We start from the raw sequence: 26182 nt of genomic DNA, 5'->3' as shown, positions 1-26182 counted from the left end.
TCTTACTCATTTTACCTGTCAGGCTTCTTGCATTTGCAAGCATACACTTAAGTCTATTACCTCCCTTAGGTATTTCTTTTTACTTTTAAAGGGCCTCTCCTTATCGACTATGCTTCCCTTTCCCCCCTCTCCACCCCCTTGATTCTTGTTAAATTCCTCCTTACTACTCTCAATGTTTATCCCATAATTACTTGCTTGCCCCTCCCCCTGAAGCCTAGTTTAAAATCTCCTCCAACCTTCTAACCATCCTCTCCCCTAGCACACCAGCTTCCTCCTCATTCAGGTGCAATCCATCTCGACAATAAAGATGGCAACTGACCGATAAATCAGCCCAGTGCTCTAAGAATCCAAAACCATCCTTCCTACAACAATCTTTTAGCCACGCATTAACCTCCCTAATATACCGCTGCCTCCCTGGACTAGCGCGTGGCACAGGTAGTATTTCCGAAAATACTACCTTGGATGTCCTTGTCTTAAGTTTGCGACCTATGTCCCTGAAATCATTCTTTAGGACACCCCTTCTTCCTCTAACTCGGCCATTGGTGTTAACATGCACCAAAACCGCTGGGTCATTCCCAGCCCCTCCCAAAAATCTGTCCACCCGATCTGCTATATGCCGAGCCCGAGCACCCGGGAGACAATACACTGTTCGGCATGCACGGTCCCGGTAACAGATTGCTTTATCTATGTCACGAGCCGCAGCGGTACGCCGCACTTATATTTTTATACATGCTTCCTGGTTATGTTATTACCTATGCTAGTTCTAGCTAGTAATTAATTAGCTGCCTCCTGAGGCTGATTGTCAGCCCTATCCTCCTCTGTCCTGATTGGCTCTTAGTACTATTTAAGGCAGTGAGATCAGAGACTCACTGCCGGTTATAGCGTCCTGTTTCAGTACTGCTGCCTGCTCCTTTGTCCCTGTGTTTGGTGTTTAACCTAAGATTGATTCTCCGTGTATGACCCTTGCCTGTTCCTGGATTCTGAACCTGTGTCTCTGACCCTGATCTACTGCCTGAACCCGGATTCTGATTCTCTGCTAGTTACCCTGATCTTTCGCCTGTTCCTGGATTCTGAACCGGTGCCTGTGACCTCTGACCTTGGTTTGTTCTGTGGATACGCTGTCTCCTGCCGGCACCGACTCGTGGCTGGACCCCACGCTGCTTTCCGCCATAACACTCTATTCCTGGGTTCCCCTTAGCCAGTACACAACTCTCGACCCTCTGTTAGTCTGCGGTCAAGTCTGTCCCCACCACTAGGGGCTCCAGTGAACACCAGGCTTTCGGAGCAGACTCCGGGTTTTGTTGTACCGGCTGGAGGGGTTCCTAACATTATAACCGGCATGAAGATTGGTGTTATATTGCCATGGACAACAGCGACTCAAATCTTTCTCCAGCCCAGGTCATGGCTAACCAGATCCAGGCGATTTCGCAAGTAGTACAGGGCCTATCCCAGCGCTTGGCAGAACAAGAAGAGGCTTCCAGAAACCTGCAGCCTCAGCAAGCCTCCGCTGGCGTCATACCAGAGCCAAAAATGAACTTGCCTGACCGGTTCTCGGGAAGCAGGTCTGCTTTCCGCAACTTTAAGGAGATTTGCTGGTTATACTTTCGCCTGAGACCAAGCTCCTCCGGTTCCGATCAGCAAAGAGTAGGGATTGTTATCTCTCTACTCCAGGGCGACCCTCAGTCCTGGGCCTTCTCCCTTCCACCAACCAGTCCAGCCTAACAGACCGTGGATGCCTTCTTCCAGGCCCTGGGGTTGCTATATGATGACCCAGACAGGGTGGCCTCAGTTTAGTCTCATCTCCGGGCATTAAGGCAAGGACGATGGTCCACCGATAGTGCCTGGATTGATCCGGCACTGCGGAGTCAATTCCGGCTGGGTCTCACCGAGCAAATTAAGGACTCCTTGGTTCAGTATCCGGTACCCGTCTCTCTGGAAGATTTGATGCAGCTCGTCATTAAAATTGACCGTCGAGTTAGAGAGAGTAAAGCTGAATGGGAGTTGTCCATACCTGTTGGCTCACCACCCAGTTCTAGTGCTACATTGCCGGATTCCCCTGAACCCATGCAGCTGGGTGCTTACCGCCTGCCTCCGGAGGAACGCTCCAGAAGATGCTCACTAGGTCTTTGTTTATATTGTGGCCAACCTGGCCACCTCGTACGCTTCTGTCCCAGCAAGTCGGGAAACGGCAAAGCCTAAGTGCTGGCGAAGAGGTGCGCTTAGGCCTACAAATTATCTCTTCAGAAAACTCTTTGTTGGCTCCTGGACGTCTAGTCTTTCGTGACAAATCCGCAGATGTGTCAGCTTTCCTCGATAGTGGTGCAGCAGGCAATTTTCTGGATATTCACTTGGCTCGGACACTTGACATTCCGGATATCAAGTTAGGTTCAAGCATTACCACCTGTGGTTTGGATGGCAGCCCTTTGCCTGGGGGTAGAATTTTCGCAAAGACTCCAATGGTTTAGTTGTCTGTAGGAGCCCTCCATGCGGAGGAACTCTTTTTCTACCCAATTTCCTGTCCCTCTTCTCCATTGATTCTGGGGTATCCTTGGCTTCGCAGCCATAATCCCATTATTGATTGGAAAAGAGGGGAGATCATCCGTTGGAGCCCAGAATGTTCCGTTGCTTGCCTGTCTCTACCTCTTAGAGTACTCCAGCCTAGTCCTGAGTTACTACCTACACCCTATCAGGAGTTCAGTGATGTATTCTGCAAGAAGAAAGCCGACTCACTTCCGCCACATCGGGATTATGATTGTGCAATAGATCTGGTACCAGGATCCAAGTTGCCCAAGGGGCGCCTCTATTCTCTATCTATCCCTGAGACCCAGGCCATGGAGCAGTATGTGGAGAAAAACCTGCAAAAAGGATTTATTCGTCCTTCCAAGTCCCCCTTAGGAGCTGGTTGCTTCTTCGTATCTAAGGAAGATGGTAGCCTTAGGCCTTGCATTGATTTTCGTGGTCTGAATAACATCACTGTTAAGAACACATATCCTCTGCCTTTGATCTCTGTCTTGTTCGATCAGCTTAAGGCAGCCACCATCTTCTCAAAGATTGACCTCAGAGGTGCTTACAATCTCATCCGAATCAGAAAAGGGGATGAGTGGAAAACAGCCTTCAACACCCAGTCAGGACACTACGAATATCTTGTTATGCCATTCGGTTTATGCAACGCTCCGGCAGTCTTCCAAGACTTAATCAACGATGTGTTGCGGGAATTCCTTGGAAAATCAGTGGTCGTCTATCTGGATGACATCCTAATTTACTCACAGTCCTTGTCTCAGCACCATCAGCATGTTCGTGAGGTCCTACTGAAGTTACATGATCATCTCTACGCTAAACGAGAGAAATGTGAGTTTGAGGTGTCCACTGTGGCCTTTCTGGGGTATATCATCTCTTCATCAGGATTCGCGATGGATTCCGCTACGGTTCAGGCAATACAAGATTGGGTCCTCCCTACTAACCTGAAGGCGGTCCAAAGATTCCTTGGCTTTGCTAATTATTATCGAAGATTAATAGCTTCATTTTCCTCCTTGATGGCTCCTATCACTGCTCTCACCCGAAAAGGAGCCAACCCAGCTGAATGGTCTCCAGAAGCGTTGGCGAGTTTTTCAGCCCTCAAGGCCGCATTTATGTCAGCACCAGTTCTTAGACACCCAAATCCGGAACTCCCATTCATTGTAGAGGTAGACGCATCAGATGTTGGTGGAGGGGCCGTCCTCTCTCAGAGAGACCCTCAGACTAAAAAATTGCATCCCTGTGCTTACCTGTCTAGAAAGTTTTCACCTGTAGAGAATAATTACGGTGTTGGAAACCGTGAATTAATGGCTATCAAGTGGGCCTTAGAAGAATGGCGGCACTGGTTAGAAGGAGCCACAAATGTAATTACGATCTTCACTGATCATAAAAATCTCCAGTATATCCAGACCGCGAAAACCTTAAATCCCAGGCAGGCCCGCGGGGCTTTGTTTTTTACCCGGTTTAATTTCGTCATTACCTTTCGTCCTAGTTCAAGGAACACCAAAGCGGATTCATTATCCCGCAGTTTCATGGCGTGTTATCCTTGGTCTCCTGTTCCCTCAACTTCCGTTCATATCTCCTTAACGCATGACCTTGGAGCTACTCTTCACCGGTTCCAAAGAATTGCTCCAGCTCAGACACCTGCTAATAAATTATTCGTACCTGTTCATCTCCGAAAGTCTGTTCTCATGGAAGGCCATGATAACCGCTTGGCAGGTCACCCAGGAATCCAAAGTACCATTGAAGCTTTGTCTCACTGGGTTTGGTGGCCTACTTTATCTTCAGATGTAGAGAACTATGTCCGTGCTTGACCAGAATGTGCTGGAAACAAATCTTCTAGGATTCGTCCTTCTGGTCTATTGATGCCTCTACCTACCCCAGGTAAACCGTGAACCCATCTTTCGATGGATTTCATAGTCGATCTCCCACGGTCTTCCGGTCATAACACCATTTGGGTAGTTGTTGACCGTTTCAGCAAAATGGCCCACTTTGTTCCATTATCCAAATTGCCGGATGCAAAACTCTTGGCCACATTGTTCATTTCACATATCTTCCGTCTCCACGGCCTCCTGGATTACATTGTTTCAGATCGAGGGTCCCAGTTCATTGCGCAGTTTTGGAGGGTATTTTACCATTTACTTGGAATCAAAGTCAGCCTGTCGTCTGCTTATCACCCTCAGTCGAATGGTCAGACGGAGAGAGAACTAACCAAACTCTTGAGCAATTTTTACGCATTTATGTATCGAAGTTTCATGACAACTGGCCTTCTCTTTTGCCTTGGCCGGAATTTGCATATAACAACTCTTGCCATTCTGCAACTGGTACATCCCCTTTCTTATATAACTACGGGTTTCATCCAAACGCGAATTCCCTCTCCTCTGACCATGTTACCGGGATTTTTGCCTTTACAGCTCGGCTAAAGTCCATCTGGAAAAAAGTACACTCTGCTCTACGTCAAGCCTCTTGCAGGTCCAAAGTCCTCGCTGATCGTCACCGTGGTCCTTGTCTATTAAAAGTGGGTGATCGAGTCTGGCTCTCCACTCGAAACATCAGGTTGAAGCAACCCTGTAAGAAATTAGGACCTCGGTTTATCGGACCGTTCTCTATCGTGGAAAAAATCAATCCGGTGGCGTTCAGACTCCAACTTCCACCATCCTTAAAGATTCCTAGAACCTTTCACTGTTCCCTCCTGAAAAAGGCGGTTCCTCCCAGCAAGTTCCATCCTCACTCTGCAAATAGACCTCGGCCTCTGCTTGTGAAAGGTGACCATGAGTTCATCGTGGAGAGAATCCTCGACTCAAGAAAAGTGCAGGGTCAGGTCCAGTTCTTAGTGCACTGGAAGGATTACGGCCCAGAAGAGCGAACTTGGATACCACAGAAGCGTATCCATGCTGAGAGACTCAAGAAGGAAGTTTTTAAGAAATTTCCCACAAAGCCTAGATGTCGGGGTTCCTTGACCCCTCCTCAAGGGGGGGTACTGTCACGGGCCGCGGCGGTACGCCGCATCCTGGTATGAACTAGCAACCGCGCATGTTTTAGTTTCTGTGCTCTGTTATTATCCTTGTGGCATAGATGTAGGAGGGTGTAGGGACAGCCTCCAACACCAGGGGGAGCTCTCATATGATTTAAACTGGTTCACTTATATTTTTATACATGCTTCCTGGTTATGTTATTACCTATGCTAGTTCTAGCTAGTAATTAATTAGCTGCCTCCTAAGGCTGATTGTCAGCCCTATCCTCCTCTGTCCTGATTGGCTCTTAGTACTATTTAAGGCAGTGAGATCAGAGCCTCACTGCCCATTATAGCGTCCTGTTTCAGTACTGCTGCCTACTCCTTTGTCCCTGTGTTTGGTGTTTTATTAATAATTATTAATATTTATTTATAAGGCGCTACAAGGCATCCGCAGCGCCGTACAGAGACAAACAAAATCACCATACAATGGGAGACAGCACAGTACAGTAAACACAGCAACTCAGTACGCTCAATGCACAGCTAGAGAGGGCGGGGAAGGGGGAGGGAGGATCCGAAAACGACGGGGTCCAAGAAGGGGGGCACGGAAGACAGGGAGACCCCCAGGGGGGAGGAGGGAGCGAAAGTGGACGTGGGGTGGAGGACCTTTGAGGAGGAGGGCTAAGTAGCTGGAGAGCAGAGTTAGAAGTTTTGGAAACAGGAGGAGAGATGGCCCTGCTCAGAGGAGCGTACAATCTAAGGGGAGGGGTGGACAGACAGAGAGACGCAGGGGAGAGAGGGAGAGTAGGGGGACAGAGGCAGAAGATAAGGTAGGAAGTTAAGTGGGAGACAGAAAGGCTTTAAGAAAAAGGTGGGTTTTTAGGGCCCGTTTGAAGCTGGACAGATTAGGGGAAGTTCTGATGGAGGGAGGGAGCTTGTTCCAGTGGAGGGGGGCAGCGCGGGCGAAGTCTTGGATACGCGCGTGGGAGGAGGTTATAAGGGGGGAAGAGAGGCGACGGTCAGAGGCAGAACGGAGAGGGCGGGATGGAGCATGAATAGAGAGGAGGGTGGAGATGTAGGGCGCAGTGGAGTTGGCGAGGGCCTTGTAGGTGAGTGTGAGGAGCTTAAAGAGGATTCTGAAGGGGAATGGGAGCCAGTGAAGGGCTAGGTAGAGGGGGGAGACAAAAGAGGAGCGGCGAGAGAGGAAAATAAGCCTAGCTGCAGCGTTAAGGACGGATCGAAGGGGATCGAGATGAGAGTGGGGGAGGCCAGTGAGGAGGAGGTTGCAGTAGTCCAGGCGGGAGATGATCAGAGAGTGGATAAGGCATTTGGTGGCATCTTGGGAGAGGAAGGGCCGGATGCGAGCGATGTTGCGCAGCTGGAAGCGGCAGGATTTAGCAAGAGAGAGGATGTGGGGGCCAAAGGAGAGAGAGGAGTCGAGGATGACACCAAGGCAGCGAAGTTGGGGGACAGGGGAGATAGAGGTGTTGTCGACAGTGATGGAGAGGTCAGAAGGGGATGGGGTATGAGAGGGAGGAAAAACTATGAGCTCAGTTTTGGCAAGGTTAAGTTTGAGGAATCGAGAGGACATCCAGGAGGTGATGGCAGAGAGGCAGGCGGACACCCTAGAGAGGAGGGAGGGAGAGAGATCAGGAGAGGAGAGGTATAGTTGAGTGTCGTCAGCGTAAAGGTGGTAGCTGAAGCCGAAGGAGCTGATGAGTTCACCCAGGGAGGAGGTGTATAGAGAGAAGAGTAAGGGTCCCAGAACAGAGCCCTGAGGGACCCCGACTGGAAGGGTGGATGGGGGGGAGAGAGACCCAGAGGTGGTGACAGAGAAGGAACGGTGAGTAACGTAAGAGGTGAACCAGGACAGGACTGGGCCGGAGAGGCCGAAAGACTGGAGGATGTGAAGGAGGAGGGGGTGGTCAACGGTGTCAAAGGCTGCAGAGAGGTCAAGGAGGATGAGAAGGGAGAAGTGGCCCCTGGCTTTTGCAGAGAGGAGGTCATTGGTGACTTTAGCCAGGGCAGTTTCAGTGGAGTGGAGGGGGCGGAAACCAGACTGGAGAGGATCAAGGAGGGAATATTCAGAAAGGTAGGAGGTGAGACGGCTGCAGACGAGCCTCTCAAGAATTTTGGAGGCAAAAGGGAGAAGAGATATGGGGCGATAGTTCGAGAGAGAAGTGGGGTCGAGATTAGGTTTCTTAAGAATGGGGGATACGAGAGCATGTTTGAAGGAGGAGGGGAAGATGCCAGTGGAGAGGGAGAGATTAAAGAGGTGAGCGAGGTGGGAGCAGGTGGTGGGGGAAAGGGAGCGAAGAAGGTGGGAGGGGATGGGATCCAGGGGGCAGGTAGTGGGGGGGAGGATAAAATGAGAGAGTGGACTTCCTCGCCGGTGGTGGGACGGAAGGAGTGGAGGGGAAGGTGGTTGGGGGGGGAGGACAGAAGAGTGGGAGGGGTGGAAGAGAGAGTGGAGGAGGAGATTTCAAGTCGGATGGCCTCGATTTTAGAGGAGAAGAAGGAGGCGAAATCAGAGGCAGTCAGGGAGGAGGGGGTGGGGGGAGGGGAGGGGGCCAGGAGAGTGCTGAAGGTGGCAAAGAGGCGGCGGGGGTTAGAGGACTGGGAAGAGATGAGGGATTTAAAGAAAGATTGTTTAGCGAGTGAGAGGGCAGAGCTGTAGGATGAAAGGATGAATTTAAAGTGGAGGAAGTCAGCCAGGGAGCGGGATTTTCTCCAGTGACGTTCGGCGGAACGGGAGCATTTTTGGAGGAAGCGGGTAAATTTGGAGTGCCAGGGTTGGGGTTTGGAGCAGCGGGGGTGGACGGAGTGGGCAGGGGCGACCGCGTCCAGAGCGGAGGTGAGGGTGTGATTGTAGAGGGAGACCGCCTGGTTGGGGCAGGCCTGGGAGGAAAGGGGAGAAAGGAGGGTATCGAGAGAGGAGGACAGAGAGGCAGGGTCAAGAGCATCGAGGTTGCGTATGGACAGAGTAGGTTTGGGCAGGGGGAGGGGAGCAGGAGAAGAGGAGAGAGAGAAGGAGAGGAGATGGTGGTCGGATAGAGGAAAGGGAGAGATGGAGAAGTCAGAGAGATTACATAGGTAGGAGAAGACAAGATCAAGGGAGTGACCAAGGCAGTGGGTAGAGGAGGAGGTCCATTGGGTGAGACCAAGGGAGGAAGAGAGGGTGAGCAGTTTGCTGGAAGCAGGGTAGGTGGGGTTGTCGATGGGGATATTAAAGTCACCGAGAATGATCGAGGGGAGATCGGAGGAGAGGTAGTGAGGAAGCCAGCTAGCAAAGTTGTCAAGGAAGAGGGAGGTGGGGCCAGGGGGGCGGTAGATGACAGTGACACGGAGATGGATGGGGTAGAAGAGGCGGATGGAGTGAGCTTCAAAAGAGGAGAAGGAGAGGGAGGGTTCAGGGGGAATGACACGAAAAGTACAGGTGGAGGAGAGGAGGAGGCCAACTCCACCGCCAGGGCGGGCACCAGGCCTGGCGGAGTGGGTGAAGGAGAGACCACCATAGGAGAGGGCAGCGGGGGAAGTAGTATCAGAATCGGAGAGCCAGGTTTCAGTAACGGCAAGAAGGTTAAAGGAGTTGGATAGAAAGAGGTCGTGGATAGCAGTCAGCTTGTTGCGGACGGATCTGGCGTTCCAGAGGGCACAGAAGAAAGGGGGAGAGGAGAGGGGGGAAATGGGGATGAGGTTAGCAAGATGAGCAGCGCGCTGGGGATGGCGGGGAGGAACGGGAGAGGTAGGGCGGGGGGAGAGTATGGGTATGGAGTGAGAGCGGGGAGGCATAGTAGGGAGAGAGAGTAACAGAACAGTGAGATAGTGGGGACAGTGAAAAACAGGTAAGAACAAAGGCAGGAAGACAATGAAAAGGTGGAAGATAATAACGAATTAGGGCGTGGAGGGCATGGAACAACAGTACAGTGAGATAATAAGGACAATGAAGACAGGTAAGAATGATAGCAGAAAAGTAAGATAATAAGGACAGCGGATAACAGGTAAGAATAAGCAGGGAGACAATAGCAAGATGGAGGACAATAACCAATTAGGGCGTGGAAGGCAAAGAATAATAGAAGGAGAGGTAATAAGGACAATGGAAATAGGCAAGAATAATAACAGGTAAAACTAGTTGCTGGTAAATATAAAATCAGGAAAAACAAGATAAAGGCATATAAATAGTAGAATAATAACAGGTAAAAAGTAGAAACTTGTAAATGTACAATCAGGAAAAACAAAATAATGGCATATAAAATAATGTTTTATATGCAGTTGATGCAGTTAAGCCAGGGATTCAGCAGGAGAAGGGTTAACTGACAAGCCGGGTCGGTACACAGTAGATCAGTTGCTGCAGATAAGCCAGGGATTCAGCAGGAGAAGGGTTAATTGACAAGCCGGGTCGGTACACAGTAGATCAGTTGGTCTACATAAGCAAGGGATTCAGCAGGAGAAGGGTTAATTGACAATCCGGGTCGGTACACAGTAGATCAGTTGATGCAGATAAGCCAGGGATTCAGCAGGAGAAGGGTTAATTGACAAGCCGGGTCGGTACACAGTAGATCAGTTGATACAGATAAGCCAGGGACTCAGCAGGAGAAGGGTTAATTGACAAGCCGGGTCGGTACACAGTAGATCAGTTGATGTAGATAAGCCAGGGATTCAGCAGGAGAAGGGTTAATTGACAAGCCGGGACGGTACACAGTAGATCAGATGGTGCAGATAAGCCAGGGATTCAGCAGGAGAAGGGTTAATTGACAAGCCGGGTCGGTACACAGTAAATCAGTTGATACAGATAAGCCAGGGACTCAGCAGGAGAAGGGTTAATTGACAAGCCGGGTCGGTACACAGTAGATCAGTTGATGTAGATAAGCCAGGGATTCAGCAGGAGAAGGGTTAACTGAAAAGCCGGGTCGGTACACAGTAGATCAGTTGATGCAGATAAGCCAGGGATTCAGCAGAAGGGTTAATTGACAAGCCGGGTCGGTACACAGTAGATCAGTTGATGCAGATAAGCCAGGGATTCAGCAGAAGGGTTAATTGACAAGCCGGGTCGGTACACAGTAGATCAGTTGGTGCAGATAAGCCAGGGAATCAGCAGGAGAAGGGTTAATTGACAAGCCGGGTCGGTACACAGTAGATCAGATGGTGCAGATAAGCCAGGGATTCAGCAGGAGAAGGGTTAATTGACAAGCCGGGTCGGTACACAGTAGATCAGTTGATACAGATAAGCCAGGGACTCAGCAGGAGAAGGGTTAATTGACAAGCCGGGTCGGTACACAATAGATCAGTTGGTGCAGATAAGCCAGGGACTCAGCAGGAGAAGGGTTAATTGACAAGCCGGGTCGGTACACAGTAGATCAGTTGATACAGGTAAGCCAGGGACTCAGCAGGAGAAGGGTTAATTGACAAGCCGGGTCGGTACACAGTAGATCAATTGATGTAGATAAGCCAGGGATTCAGCAGGAGAAGGGTTAACTGACAAGCCGGGTCGGTACACAGTAGATCAGTTGATGCAGATAAGCCAGGGATTCGGCAGGAGAAGGGTTAATTGACAAGCCGGGTCGGTACACAGTAGATCAGTTGATGCAGATAAACCAGGGATTCAGCAGGAGAAGGGTTAACTGACAAACCGGGTCGGTACACAACCTAAGATTAACCTAAGATTGATTCTCCGTGTATGACCCTTGCCTGTTCCTGGATTCTGAACCTGTGCCTCTGACCCTGATCTACTGCCTGAACCCGGATTCTGATTCTTTGCTAGTTACCCTGATCTTTCGCCTGTCCCTGGATTCTGAACCGGTGCCTGTGACCTCTGACCTTGGTTTGTTCTGTGGATATGCTGTCTGCTGCCGGCACCGACTCTGCCTGGACCCCACGCTACTGTCCGCCATAACACTCTATTCCTGGGTTCCACTTAGCCAGTACACAACTCTCGACCCTCTGTTAGTCTGCTGCCAAGTCTGTCCCCACCACTAGGGGCTCCAGTGAACACCAAGCTTTCGGAGCAGACTCCGGGTTTTGTTGTACCGGCTGGACGGGTTCCTAACAGTCTACCTTTCTAATAATTGAATCCCCTACCACCACAATCTGCCTGGGTCTCTGAGTAACTTTCATCCCCTCTATGCTGGAGAGACCGTTCCCCTGGTTGCTAGAGGAAGCAGTCTCACCCAACTCTACCAATTCTGAACTGCCTTCCACAGTATCTTCATCCAATCTGGCAAATCTGCTGGGATTGCTTAGCTCAGAACTGGCCTGCCTCTTCCTCCCTCTGCTACCCCTAGTAACTGTTACTCAGCTGCCTACCTGTGCATCCTCCTCTGTCTCTGCTCCACTCTGCTCAGCTAACGTATCAACGGTGAGCTGTAAACTCTGCTCCAGGTTGGCAATCTCTTTCAATGTTGCAATGGTCTGCTTTAGATCAGTTACCTGGGCTTCCAAAGAGACCAATTGCTCACATTTCTCACAGAGGTATAAACCTTGGAACAATTGCTCCAAGTGTGCATACATATGACAAGATATGCATTGAGTGAGATCATCAAGCCTGCTACCACTCATCTTATTATGGCTAACCTAACTTCTTATAGCCTACAGTGAACTCCAGAGTACTAACCTTTGCAAGCCATTTACCAGATTAAACCCCTTCCTGGATTCAACTCCTTAATGGGTCTAACTCCACACTTTAAACAAACAGTAAACAGTCAAAGTAATATCCACAAAAAGCCCAAGACCCAGCAGAACATTGCTCATAGCATCACACTGTCTTTGCCGGCTTGCCTTCTTCCCATAGTGAATCCTGGTGCCATCTCTTCCCCAGGTAAATGTGACACACGCATCCAGCTGTACACATGATGTAAAGAAAAATATGATTTGTCAGACCAGGCCACCTTCTTCCATTGCTCCATGGCCCAGTTGTGCAATTCACTTGCTCATTGTAAACGCTTTCGCTCTGGTCAGCTCTGGTCATCATGGGCACTCTGACGAGTCTGCAACTAAGAAGCTGCGATACACAGTGTGTTCTGACACCTTTCTATCATAGCAAGCATTAACTTTTTCAGCAATTTGTGCTACAGTAAATCTTCTATGGGATTGGACAAGATGGGCTGGCCTTCGCTTCCCACGCTCGTCAATGAACCTTTAGTGCTCATGACCCTGTCGCCAGTTCACCACTTGTCCTACCTTGGGCCACTTTTGGCATGTACTAACCACTGCATACTGAAAGCATCTCAAAAGACCTGTTGTTTTGGAGATGCCCTGGCTCATTTGTCTACCCATCACAATTTGGCCCTTGTCAAAGTTGCTCAGATCCTTATGCTTGCTTATTTTTCCTGCTTCCAACACATCGACTTCAAGAAATAACTGTTCACTTGTTACCTAATATATCCCCCTCCTTGACCAGTGCTATTAAAACCAGATAATCAATGATATTCACTTCACGTCAGTGAATGTTGTTGCTGATCGGTGTATGATAGTGTTAAAAACAACAAATAATCATTAGAATTGTCTGCATTTTAGAACCAGACCACCATCTTGGTTTTAATATATACCTAATAAAACATTACATTGTAATTCTCAACTACATTATATCCTGGAGTGCCCCATCTTACACTTCTTTTGGTTTCTTTCCTTTTTGTGATCCTTCTGTCTCTTCATGTAATCCCAGACAGACTTTATGATATTGAGATCAGGGTTCTGTGAGGGCCATATTCTGACTTCCATGACTCCTTGTTCTTCTTTAGGCTGAAGAGAATTCTGACATTGACTTTATGTTTGCGGTCGTTGTCCTGCTGCAGAATAAAGTTGGAGCCAATCAGACGCCTCCCTGATTGTATTGCATGATGGATAAGAAGATCTGTGGTTAGTTTTCCAAGATGTTTGGAACAACCTCCCTGCCGAGTTCCTTCATTGATGCTATTTTGAAGGCAAAGGGTGGTCCCACCAAATACTTATTTGATTTAGATTTATGCTCTGTTCATTCATTTTGTTAATTGATTAAAATAAACTATTAACACTTCTATTTTTAAAAGCATTCTTATTTTGCAGCATTTTTTCCACACCTGCCTAAAACTTTTGCAGGACTATATAAATTATGTTCTGACAATCGATATTGACTAGTATTAACCTAAGAATTTTTTGGTAAGATAAACCTGTTGCAGTTAATCTCTCTTTCTTGTGCAATGCCGGGTGACCCTACTAGTTTAGTAAAAATTGAGCTGCCGTGTTGTTTCTATTTGGAGGACATCTTCAACAGTGTAAAGGATATGGAAACATCCTTAAAACACTTAACACAATACTGGCATGAGAACTACCCCAAACACTTTCCAAATTTAGACTGGCACAAAGCCGGACCAATACCATCCATTACTTAATTTTGTTGATTTTTGTGTTTCATGTACTGTGTCAGGTCACCACAAACTTTGAGGCTGTAAATCTGTGAATATTTTAAACAAAGGATTTCCCTAGAAGTGGAAAATATGGGAAGTATTTGATTGTTTAAAAAACGGTTTGTATATAGTACTAAGAGAATGTTCTCGTCACAAAGCTAATTGCAAGCTTCCGGTATGCATCTGTGAAAGAAGCCAAGTTCTTACAGTAAGACAAAATGTATAATTAAATGTAATGTACAAAAAACAAAACAAACAAACAAACAAGAGATATAGCACACACACAACTATTTAGTGCTTTATAACCAGTTATGAGTAAGTCCAGCTAGAACAGTGGTGGGAAACAGGCAGCTCACAGGCTGGCAAGCCTTTACCTACAGCCCCCAGATTTATGTACCTGATCTGACTTAATTCTCTGCTTTGTTACAAAGCAGAGCATAAGGTTGAATGGAAAGTGTGGGGTTTTTTTTTGGGTTTTTTTTAACATAAATCATTGTGGCAGGCTTTAAGGGGTATTTACAATTTTTCTTCATGCTGTAAACACAGTGTGGTGGACTACCATAGCAACCACACTACCCATAATGAATTGTCCAGAGAGGCTTTATAAAAGTCCTCTGAGCTCTGTCTGCTCTTTTTACAATAATTCCTTGATGTTACGCACTTCAGTTAGCACTGTTTTGATTTTAGGTCACATGGCTGTTATATGCTTACAGAATTCAATCTTGTGTTCCAACTGGATATGCATAGACAAATGATGACGACAACTGTAGCTAAAAGCAACAGAAGTAACAGCGACTATAGTCTTGCAAAGCATTTTTTAAATATTATTTGTAAGTAAAGTACTTCTATATAATACAGTACAGTATTTTGCGTTTAATGGTGGGAATTCAACTGGCCGTGTTACTGTAAAAAGTAATGCGGCCTGCTTACTATTACCGTTATTATGTTAATAGTGCGCTTAAATACCGCAATTATGGTAATTTCAACGCCGGCTTTTTGCTCGCAGCTCAGAAAGCCGAGTTGAATTTACCATAATAATGGTAGTAGGACTAACGCTGTGTTAATCTGGGGGGAATTGAATTCCCCCCCAATAAGTTTGATAAATATATGTACAGTACAACACTGGAGGGGATTGCTGTAATGTAAAATCATCCCTCCTCTGCCTTCACATGATAAGATGAGAGCCTGTGTATGTGTAACTTGTAGCCATATTTTACAACCGCCCGAGATTTTGAAAATTAGATGATTTATAGAAGAAAAGCTAATAAAAATGGCTACCAGACTTCTACTGACTGCATGCTTAAAAGAGAAACTTAAAGAGAAAAAAATAAACACTGTATGTGCGATTGTTGTTTTAAGTGAGACGGTTTTCCCATTATATAAGGCTACATTAGAATGCTGCTAGGATTTCAACTCAAGTTAATCATTACTTTTTGTGGTTTGATTTAGGGCACGTTCCGAATAGAAAAGAGGTTTTGGATTTTTCCAAAACTTTGTGTGCTGTCTAAAAAAAGAAAAAAAAAACGTTAAAAAAATAAAGAAATATATTTCATTTATTTGTTGATTTAGGCATAAAAATAAAAAATGGACTTTTATAAATTAATTCATTATCTGCTGTTGTATGAAGAACTAAGAAAAAGGGAGGAGGCAATTTTTCTCAAATTTTGATTATCGTATTAAATTTATTGGGTAATGAGCTGGAACAAGGTAAAATCTGAGAAAAGGTAAATGCTTACTGCTGTAATCTTATTAAAGACAGGTGTCATGTAATCAGGGACTGGCTGGGCTGTGGGGCATATGAGCATTTGTTTCCCGGGCTAGACCCTTATTTAATGCCTTGGGTAGTATTGGTAGCGGCCGTATCATTCATTATCACAACCACAACCTTTGACTCCCATAGAACCAATGATGTGATAGTGAATCATGCATCTGCATATGCAACACGTGTCTGTGACCAATACTATCCAATCAGACGGATGCCAACCCATTGCATTGAATGGGCCACCTCCGAACTGAAGATATATTGACCGAGATGAAAGAAGACACAAAAGAGAAGACAGAAGAGAGAGAGATAGAAAGAAGATTTGTATGGGAGCCCAGTGTAACTCCCCAGCGCCATTATGTTTCTTGCACTTAAACCACTGGTTTCAAATCTTCTGTTGTCTGGCTGACATGATGATTTATTCATTAACATGAGCCAGACAGCAGGACATTTGAAAACAGTGGTTCAAGTGAAAGAAGCGTCACTGCGATGGTGAGTTACAGTGCTGCCTATATAATTAATAAATACAATTTTTTACTAAATAAATACAAATAATTAAAACAGCACTACTTTAAAGAATGCTTTATTCCAAGAATAAAATTTCTTCTGTTCTAGTATTGCCATTTAAGGATGGTGTTATTAGAACAGGGAGTACAACCTTGATAGCTTAAAAACAGTTGCTTCCAACATGGGCTATCTCCAGTGGTAGTTAATTTATATAAACTACAAGGAGAAAATAAGACCTTTCACCAGTGAAAGCACATATTCTTAAAGCCACGTTATAAGGACAGGACGCTGCTCATGGGCCAAAGCTGTAAGCTTTCAGGTGTTCAAGCAATCTATCCGTTTCAGAATCAAGGAGGAAACAGAAAAAAATTGTAGGAGAAGTTTTAGCCCCCAGGCTAAAATAAATTGAACATGAAAAATGTATGCTACAAACTGCCTCAGTGCAGATCTGCAGAAGGATGTTACTTTGAAAAAATTGAACGATCACCCTAGAGACATACACAGAGACAACTCTCCACACTTAATAAAGCCTGAAGAAGTAATGCATCCTTCTTAAATTCTATCTTTTCAAGAGTTGGAGAGCCCTAAAATCCTGTTAGGGGGCCAGCTTTTTTTTCATAAACTGGTACTTTATTATCTATAGTTTTACTATATTGTACAGATCCTATTAAGATAGAAAAACATATTTTGATGTATTTTACGTAAATGGCTAAAATGCTCAAAGTCAGCCAATGCAAAGCAATCAAATTGACACTAACAAGGGGAATAGTCTAATATGTTAAAAGGGGTTTTACCGGTTATTGTAATTACAGTGCAGTCTCTTAAACCCTATCTTCCTCCACCAACTCTCCCACCCTTTAAATGACTATTTAGACATAAGCTATTCTGACTGCTTTAGGGCATGCAACAGTGAACAGAAAAATGTGATGTGAACTAAAAAGAACAAGTGACTGAGAGGTAACCTTTGATCTTAATGGAATGTTACCTAATTTCAATACTGTGTTCACTAGTGACCCCTTATATATATTTGGTATTGATGAGACAGTGGAAATTGTGCTTTTTTTGGTTCATTTCAGAATTCTAGATCCTAGCAATAGAAAGAAAACAAGAACATCAGTGTAGAAAAGGTGCATATTGGTCACACAACAAATCAAAATATTAGTTCACTTTGTGAAGGCTCCATTAATAATGTCTGTAAGAATTAAGGAGTGATTTGTGAAAAGTGTACATTTTAACAAGCTTGTTGCATATATGTTCACATCTAGCAGCAAATCAAGAAAGAGAAAAATACAAAAAGTCTATATATAATTATTATTTTCTTGCTAACATAATTGGCTGATGGATGCAAACAATAATCTGACAAGAAAACTGATAAGATACTTGATACTTGTTATACATTTTTCCCACAAGAGATGAATAATAAGGATTGGTTGGAAAATATTTACTTTGAAGCTATGAAAGGTCATATTGTAGAAGTAAATGCACATGCCACATATTTTATTTTAGTGGAAAAATGAAATCCTCCTATAGTTCCTTTGTTACTCATATACCCTGGTATCTCTGGCAGGGGCTACAAGGTCTTCTCAACAAAAGCGTGACACATCACAAATTATAAGTCTACTAACTTCTCAAGTTCTGTATATTGCTAAAGAATATTTTTATATCAATCAACATACTCTGGTCATAAATAAACAGCAGTCATATTGCAATTATTGATTTTGTTTTGCTCAGTTGAGTCTGGTCTTCTTTAGGTTGCAACAGATGTCAAAAGAAAATCAATCATAACAGTAGTAAAAAAAAGCATTGAAACAAAATCCCTTGGTTGCTTATATGTTTAAAAAACAAATGTGTGTGTTTGAAAGGTCACTGAACTCCTCAGTTACTTGTTAAAAACTTATAACAATATAGTGTAAGAAGGTAGAGGGTTCATTGTACCACATATTATCATTACCCTTGTAACTGAGTTTATGTGAAACATGCATAGCTTTTATTGAATATGATATAATCAACATCTATTTTTGAATCTCATCTTCTCTCGACCAATTCTTCAGTTTTGGAACAACATTTTAGTAAGCAAACACTCTGACATATTTTCAGTCATGTTAATAAACATAACTTCAAATATCTTGATGTTTTCAAGGACAGCTCAATTACCTAAGAAATCCTTTAGATGAAAGGATGAGTTCTTTAACCACATCTGAAAGACATTTTTTTTAAAGACATCTTTTGACTCATGTGTTGTTTTTGCTGACACAGTGTGCATGCAAGTGAGGCTTAGAAAATGCCAAGCTTGCGATAAATGGCACATGTTGGAAAATTTGGTTTAACATGGAACTAAACGTAACAAAATATTCTGGGTGGGCTTAACTCTACTATCTTAATCTTCTTGCAATGACTATTAAATGCCATTCAAAAATCATTCCCTGGGTACTGCTAAATTTCTGTGATATTCCATCCCGTATTCAAAGATTTGTATAAATAAATAATCTTGTTTAATAGCAGTAAAGTATGATGCAGAAAACTTGGCTTCCCTCTTTTACTCGTTTATATATCACACTTAAAAATTGCTACAACTTTCACATGTAGAAATTCATCTTAGAAGATGTTTTAAGAAAAATGATTAACTATTTTGTCTTTTACTACACTTTAAACAGATACATGATACAATGTCCTGAAAACGCTTTCAGCCCCCAATTTTAGTAGCTTTTTAGTAGAGGGTAGCATTACAAGATTTGTCTGTAATATGTGCCACTCATCTTCCCATCAATCCTGATAATATTGCTAGTCCATGCTGCTGCAAAGGATCCAAAAAAACCATGTTGCTAAAACTGTTATTATTCACAATAGGATTTTCAGTGTTTGATCTGTGCATACATACTGTACCTCTTATCATTCAGGTTAAAAAGTTCCACTTTATCTTCTTCACAATTTCTGACACGTCTCTTCTAGATAGGGCTTTGCAGGAAAGGATGTGTGTTTTTCAGTCAGGGCTTCTTCCTTGTGACCTTCCCGTTAAAGGCAATTTTTGTGGAGTGTCTTAGAGATTGTTGACCCATGTATATAATCTTCCCTTGTAGCCACACACTTGTGTCATTCAATGGCACAGTTGGCCTCAGAGTAACTTCTCTGATGAGTGCTCTTCTCATCCTGGCACTAGGTTTCAGAGGGCAGCCTGATCTAGGAAGTGTGGCTGTAGTTATGTCTTCCACTTCTGTACAGGTGACTGCACGGAGGTCCACACAATGTCCAATGCCTTTACAACGTTCATATAGCTTTACTTAGAATAGTTACCCTCTATAATCATATCCCTGACTTGTTTTGAATGCTGTTTCCACTTAATTTTGAATGTTGCTTTTTTGTAGTCTTCTCCATGCTTTTAGGACCTCACAAAGAGAGGGATATTTATATTTGAAAACTACTGAGAACAGGTGATTGAGTTATTTAGCACATGCGACTTTTCAGGCAATGTATTGCACTTGAGCAAATATGAACTTGCAATTAAAAAGGGTATTTATTTTTTTTGCCATTAGTGGTAAGGTTTTACTACATTTAATTTTTAATAAAAATTCCTACATCAATCTATTTTTAGATAGCCCAATAAGTTTACAATGATTAGTTCAAATCTCTTGTGAGAAGAATGATTCATCCTATTTGTATTCTGGTGTGTGTCAACAAGGAAGGGTATTTTGTCAGCTATGCAAACTACATAAACATAAATAAACACTACATACAGACAAAGACAAAGGGGCATATTCAATTGTTTATTTTCCGCGCCGCGGAAAAACTATTACCGTTAATACCTTGAGCCGCGAGCTGAAATCCAGCGAGAAAATTATCGTATTAACGTTTTTTCTGCGCACGATTACCGTAATAACGGGAATCGTGCGCAAACCGTGAGATTTTCTGCGTTTCCGCCGAGAATTGAATATGCCCCAAAGAGCCTGATTTAAACTAAAAAAAATCTGCCAGTAAAAATAGCATATATACATATGATGAGTTATAGGCATGTGTCCAGCTCTGCACATGTAGCATATAGGACAGGTTTATATCAGGACTATGACAGGCATACATACATACACACACTACAAGGTCATAAGCAAAAGATGTTAACATTGGTTTGTTAGCAAAATATACATTCACGAATATAGAACATATATTAGCAAAAAATATATATATTTTTAAAATACGCCCACAAAATCTTACAATACATGCAAAATGAATGAAGAAAATACCTATCCGCTTCAGAGATAAATTTTGCAATGAGCCAGTGAGAAGCAGCTAGCTAGTGACTGTCCTCATCATCAGTGTATTTGTATATGCCTTCTAGCAGGTGCAAAAGATACAGCTACTGACAGGCCTATATGCTTCTCCATGCTGGTCTGGGGCTAACCCTTCCCCTGAAAGACTCCTTTTCGCTTAATTGAAGCCCTATTGAGAGTTTGATCATTTTTTTCTGCTGTGTCAAAAAGTAGCATGCGAGCTCTGCGACACAGCAATTGAAAGGTGTCGGGGGGGGGGGGGGGGGGGGGGTTTGGGGTGCAGGACTGATTAAAAAGAGAAAGTCCACAAGTGGACAACCTTTACTATAGTGCACCAGATCAGCACAGTACAGTACAATCTACTTTCATATACATCATCATGGCAACTCTCATTCAGCAAAGGTGAGACTGTCTAACTAAGCTTTCATATCTCTGTATTACTTTCCCATGGGTTTTGTTTTGTTCTGTAATCTTTTTAATTAAGGGTTTAGCAATGTACAAGATATAGAGAATTGGTAGGTTACAAGATATGCGATAATGAATCTATTAACAACAGTAGCACAGAATTGTACTAACTTGAAAGAAAACCACAGTGAATAAATGATGCAAAGCTCTTGGTGTGCCTTTTGGATCGTTCCAATAGTTAATAAAACAATATCTAGACATGTAGCAAAGTGTGAATGGTATAAGGGAGGGAGGGTGGGAAGTGGGTGTTAATGGGGTGAGCCAAAGGGAAGAGGGTCTAAACATTTTTTCCTGATATATCATACTTCCCAGCTTTTCTGGTTAAAGTGGTACAGTCATGATTTCTAGCGGGATTCACACTATCCTGCAGATCAGGACTTTTGTTGGAAGGTATGAGTTGATTACATACTTGCCAACTCTCCCGGAATGTCCGGGAGACTCCCGCATTTTGCAAGAGTCTCATGGACTCCCGGGAGAGTGTGGCAATCTCCCGCATCCTAGTGAAGTGGGCAGAATTAGGTCCAAAACGCAGCGATTCACCGAGAATCACGGCGTTTAGCGGGGCCAAAATGACACAAATTTTGGAGCCCCACCCCCATCACGCCCACCTCCCCCCGGCAGGCTCCCGGAAGCCAACTTCTGCAAGTTGGCAAGTATGGTTTATTATGATTTTAAAATGTATGAGGTTTTGGAAATGGGGAGGGGCTATCAGCAAGAGAAAACACTGGAGACAAATAAAAATAGTAAAAATTATATTGAGCTAAATAGTTTTGATGTCGATCATATACAGGGAAATGTAAGGAGAAGCCAGCAGTTCATGTATCACCAAACAAGCATAGACAGTATGCGACATATTGAAACAGGTGCATTTTTTGGCCAACAAATATCAAGTTAACTTGTTAAGTTAAATTACAGCATACCTCCTTAGATTTGTAAGAATGTAGGTTCTTTCACAGGATTTTCCTCCTTCCAGTATATACCGTGAGAGAAGGAAAATACCAAAACATTTTTTTCAAAGCTATGCAGTGACACATTCTGTTTAATGTAAAACTCTATAGGGGAGGGGCAAACACATACTGACTTTTACCAAATAAATCTGAGGTCAGAAACACTGCTTAACAAAGGAAATGAGTAGGAAATTGTACAAGACATAATACAGCCTAAGGATCTGGCATTCATCCAGTTTTGTTTCATTTTCTGGTAAAACACAAAGACAATGGACAAGATAAGATATAAAAGCATTAGGATGTCTCTAATTTAGTACAAGATACAATTTCAGATCCTGCACATCTTCTCATCTCACAGGTGTAATACTACACCCACTGAGATACTGGTCTTCTCAGCTTAAGAGCAGAGACTTGATTCATTTAAAACTTACAGCAAAACAACACTGACGCAAATCTTTTTTCTGTTTTTTTGTGAACAACATAGCAATAACTTTTCACATAAATTCTAAATAATTACTAATGAGTGTCCCTTGTGGGAAAGTGGCCTTGTCCAAGAAAGAGCATAATAACAGTGGGATTCATGTAGAGTTGGATAAAAGTCCATTTTATTTGTGTTAAAATATACATTTCCCTATGTAGACTCAGATGCATCTTACACCTACTACTTTCTATACTTAGAGAGGTGGAACGGGTACAGTAAAGGAATGTTCACGTATCTGCTGCATTTGTAGAGGTCGAGACAGCCACAAGAGTCTCTCAAAGAGGCCTATCTGTTGCAGGTTCTACATCCCTGGTACATACATGCTGATGATCACTACTACAGGAAATGTGCTTTCCCAAAGGTGCAACCAGCACTAATGTGCATAGCCTAGCCTGGTTGTTGCAAAATCAGGGGGATAAACAGCATGTGATCTCCCCAAAAAATGCTACAACGGCATTATGTTATGACAGGCTGGGATGCCATGATGTTAATAGAGCTCACAAAAAAAACAGCCCCATGGTGTGGTGGTGTAGGGTAATAAAATGGTTTAAAATAGATCAAAGTGTTTTGTCGCTGAAAAAATACAGGTCCAGCGGGCCCTGTCATGCCTACAGTGCTAGGGTATGCTTGCACATGTAGAATTACAAGTGCCAGCATACCCATGGTTGCCAGAGCATGGTGGCACTTGTAGAACCTGCTATCTGTAATTCACCTGCAATAAAAACACTGTAAAATAAAGACACCTACACCATGACAGTCCTGTATTTAAATAAACATTCCGTGAGATATAACCTATTAACCACTTAATGGTCAACTAGTTCCAGGGGAGTCCTCTTCTTTCTTCAAGGTTTGCAATCCACAGAGTTAAAAAAGAAAACACATTATCAATGAAAGTACAATTCCTTACAGGAGCCATATTGCAAATGACAGACTAAGAGCCAATAATTATAACCAAACAGATTGGCTTTAGTTTGACTGGCCAGATCATGGGAAAGACACTCTGATTAGTTAGAAGCGACTAAACTCACGTGGGATTTTGCAGCAATGAAGATCATTTTGTCATACCAGCCTGGGTGTTGAGCAGTAATGCTAGTATAATTTTTGCTTTAAAAGTACACTACATAGGCAAAAGTATGTGGATACATGAACATTACATCCATTCTCTTCTCATTGATCTTCTCATTCCATAACCATGGGCACTAATATGGAGTCCCCCTTCCCACTTGCTGCTATAATAACATCCATTATTTTAAGAAGGCTCTCCACCAGACTCTGGAACATTGCTGCGGGGATTCGCATCCATTCAGCTAAAAGAGCATTAGTGAAGTTGGACATTATGTTGGCAATAATACTGGCTCAAAGTCAGTGTTCCAATTCACCTCAAAGTTCTTTGATATGTTTGAGGTCAGGGATTTGTGCACCCCAGTCTCAAATTCTTCCACACCAAACTCAGGAAACCATTTTTTGATGGCCCTCCCCAAATTGTTGCCACAAAGTTGTAAGCACACAATTCTCTAGAATGTCACTGAATGTTGTAGCATTAAGATTTCACTTCTCTGGAACTATGGGGCCCTGGCTAAACCATGAAAAACGGCCCAAGACCATTATTCCACCTCCACCAAATATTACAGCTCGAAGTATGCATTCGTGTAGGAAGCATTCTTCTGCCATCTGCAAACCCACATTCCCCTGTCAGGCTGCCAGATGGTGAAGCATGATTTGTCACTCCACAGAATACATTTCCACAGCTCCAGAGTCCAGTAGGAATATGCTTTACACCACTCCAGTGGACATTTGTCAATGAGCATAATGACTCGTGTGTGGCTGCTTTACCAAGGACACCCAATCCATGAATTTCCCAATTAACCGTTTTTGTGCTGATATTGGTTCCACAGGGAGCTTGGAACTCGGTAGTGAGTGTTGGAGGGCCAACGATTTTTCTGTATTGCGCGTTTCAGCACTCTATGGTGCCCTCCATGAGCTTGTGCGGCCTATTGTTTTGACGCTAAGGTGTTGTTTCTCCTAGAAATTTCCAATTCCCAATAACAGCACTTACAGTTAACCAGAGCAACTCTAGAAGTGCAGAAATTTCACAAACTGACTTGTTGGAAATATAGCATCCTAGGACAGTGCTACATTGAAAAATCTTCAGTACGACACATTCTACTGCTAATGTTTTACTTTGGAGATTACAAGACTGTATGTTTGCTTTTGTGCACCTTCTGGTAATGGGTGTGGCTGAAATACCCAAATACAGTAATTAGTAGGGGTATCAACATACATTTGACCATGAAATATATCTTCATGTAGTACACGCATTTAAAGTAGATTGCTGAGTCGCACATATTTTTAGATACATGCAGCTCTGCATAAACAAGTAAATGTATGCAACTGGATGCAATTTGCACCAGCATTTTCTATGTAAATTGCCCAGTGTGTGCAGTATGCAAATAGCTGGAATTAGCTGATATTGGAAGTGCTCACTTCCATCATACAGCTCCTCTGCTTTGTGGATGCTTGCTAGGCAGGGGAGCTATGAAATTGACTGCTGGTTGGAGAACATAACCATGTGTGCATAGCAACTTGAAGTCCAGCTATTTGCCTAGAGTCAAGCTGTATCATTCCTGGGCAAATGGGTTAGAAAGATATCACAGACTAAGGGCTTGTACTCACAGTTTTACATTTACTCGTGGTATGTTCCCGTGCATCAGATCATTATGGGAATTAAACATTTTCCAAGCATCCAAAATATCAAATATTAAGAACCTGGTGTTCAGAATCCATTTGACATTTGATAAAATACCGTGCAGTGTGTGCTTCACAGCTTTCTATTGATTAATGTCCTCAGGCCTGCTCAAGATGTGATTACTTTCCAGCGAGCAGGGCAATGTACACACGGGCAGTTGTAAAACCTGTGATTTGCCAATACACCTGTTGGTAGATATTTAGCGCCTGAGTCATTAAGGAGAGTAAAGCATAAAAAGGAGTAACTTTGTATCTGGGCAAAATCATTTTGCATTGGAGGGGGAGGTAAATTTAAAATGTGGGGACAGATTTATAGTTGGGGTAGGGCATGTCCTAGATCAACTTTAAATTTCAGTGTACAAATAAAGCTATTACGTATTTGTGTGCTAGATGAAAAAACAGCCAGTATTTAACTGATGTGCAAAATAATAAGCTAATTTGCACCCCTGGCGTTGATTAACATGGTTTGTCAGAGAAAATTTACTCCTTTTTTTGCCTTACCTTCTTTAATGACTCAGGTCCCTAGAGTCAAATTAGAAACACTCTATCCTGGCTAGCTAATGTTATAAGCCCCTTCAGGTGACAGTAGCCAATAATCCATTGCATTCTGAGCAGCAAGCATGTGCTCATGCTGTATGCTCTCAGAGACTGCACTTCTGTGAGCCTCTTCCACTCATGCTCCATGTGTGATCTAAAATGCAAGAAGCAGGACCAAGCTCACATGGTATATGCACTATTCACTGAAGGATAGAATCAAAGAAATCCATAAGGAAAAGAACTGCAGGAATAAATGCAGATTTTGAGTATTACACTTACAGTTATGGAGTTGACTAAAATAGTGTGCCAATTTCTGATATACTATATTTTAAATGGGATAATTACATAAATAAATAAACATTATTTTTAAAAACAACAGCTTCTCTTGTCTACATTGAATCATGTGAAATCATGACATACAACATTTTCCCTGCATACTTTTCATTTCAAGATTACTTTGTGCTATAAACAGAAATGCTGTTTTATTGTCTGCAGGGGAAAATTTGCTTCCATTTTAAGAAAAATGGGCATACATTTAAAAAAATGTATGACAAGTCGAAGGGAATGCAGAATAGTAATGAGATTGGAATTGAAAGACATTCTTTCCTATCACTGGCAGGGAGGTAACTGT

The 26182-nt window shown here is 43.5% G+C and overlaps 1 protein-coding gene across 1 annotated transcript in view; it reads right to left on the bottom strand.

Annotated features, from left to right (window-relative positions):
• Window positions 1–26182, bottom strand: part of CNKSR3 (CNKSR family member 3) — a 136570-nt gene that overhangs the window by 69644 nt on the left and 40744 nt on the right. The gene's annotated exons all lie outside the window — the stretch shown is intronic.

Source organism: Mixophyes fleayi, chromosome 3, assembly GCF_038048845.1.
Source record: "Mixophyes fleayi isolate aMixFle1 chromosome 3, aMixFle1.hap1, whole genome shotgun sequence".
In the NCBI taxonomy this organism is placed as follows: domain Eukaryota; kingdom Metazoa; phylum Chordata; class Amphibia; order Anura; family Limnodynastidae; genus Mixophyes; species Mixophyes fleayi.
The sequence above is the reverse complement of the archived record's forward strand: the minus strand, read 5'-3'. Positions and strand labels throughout refer to the sequence as shown.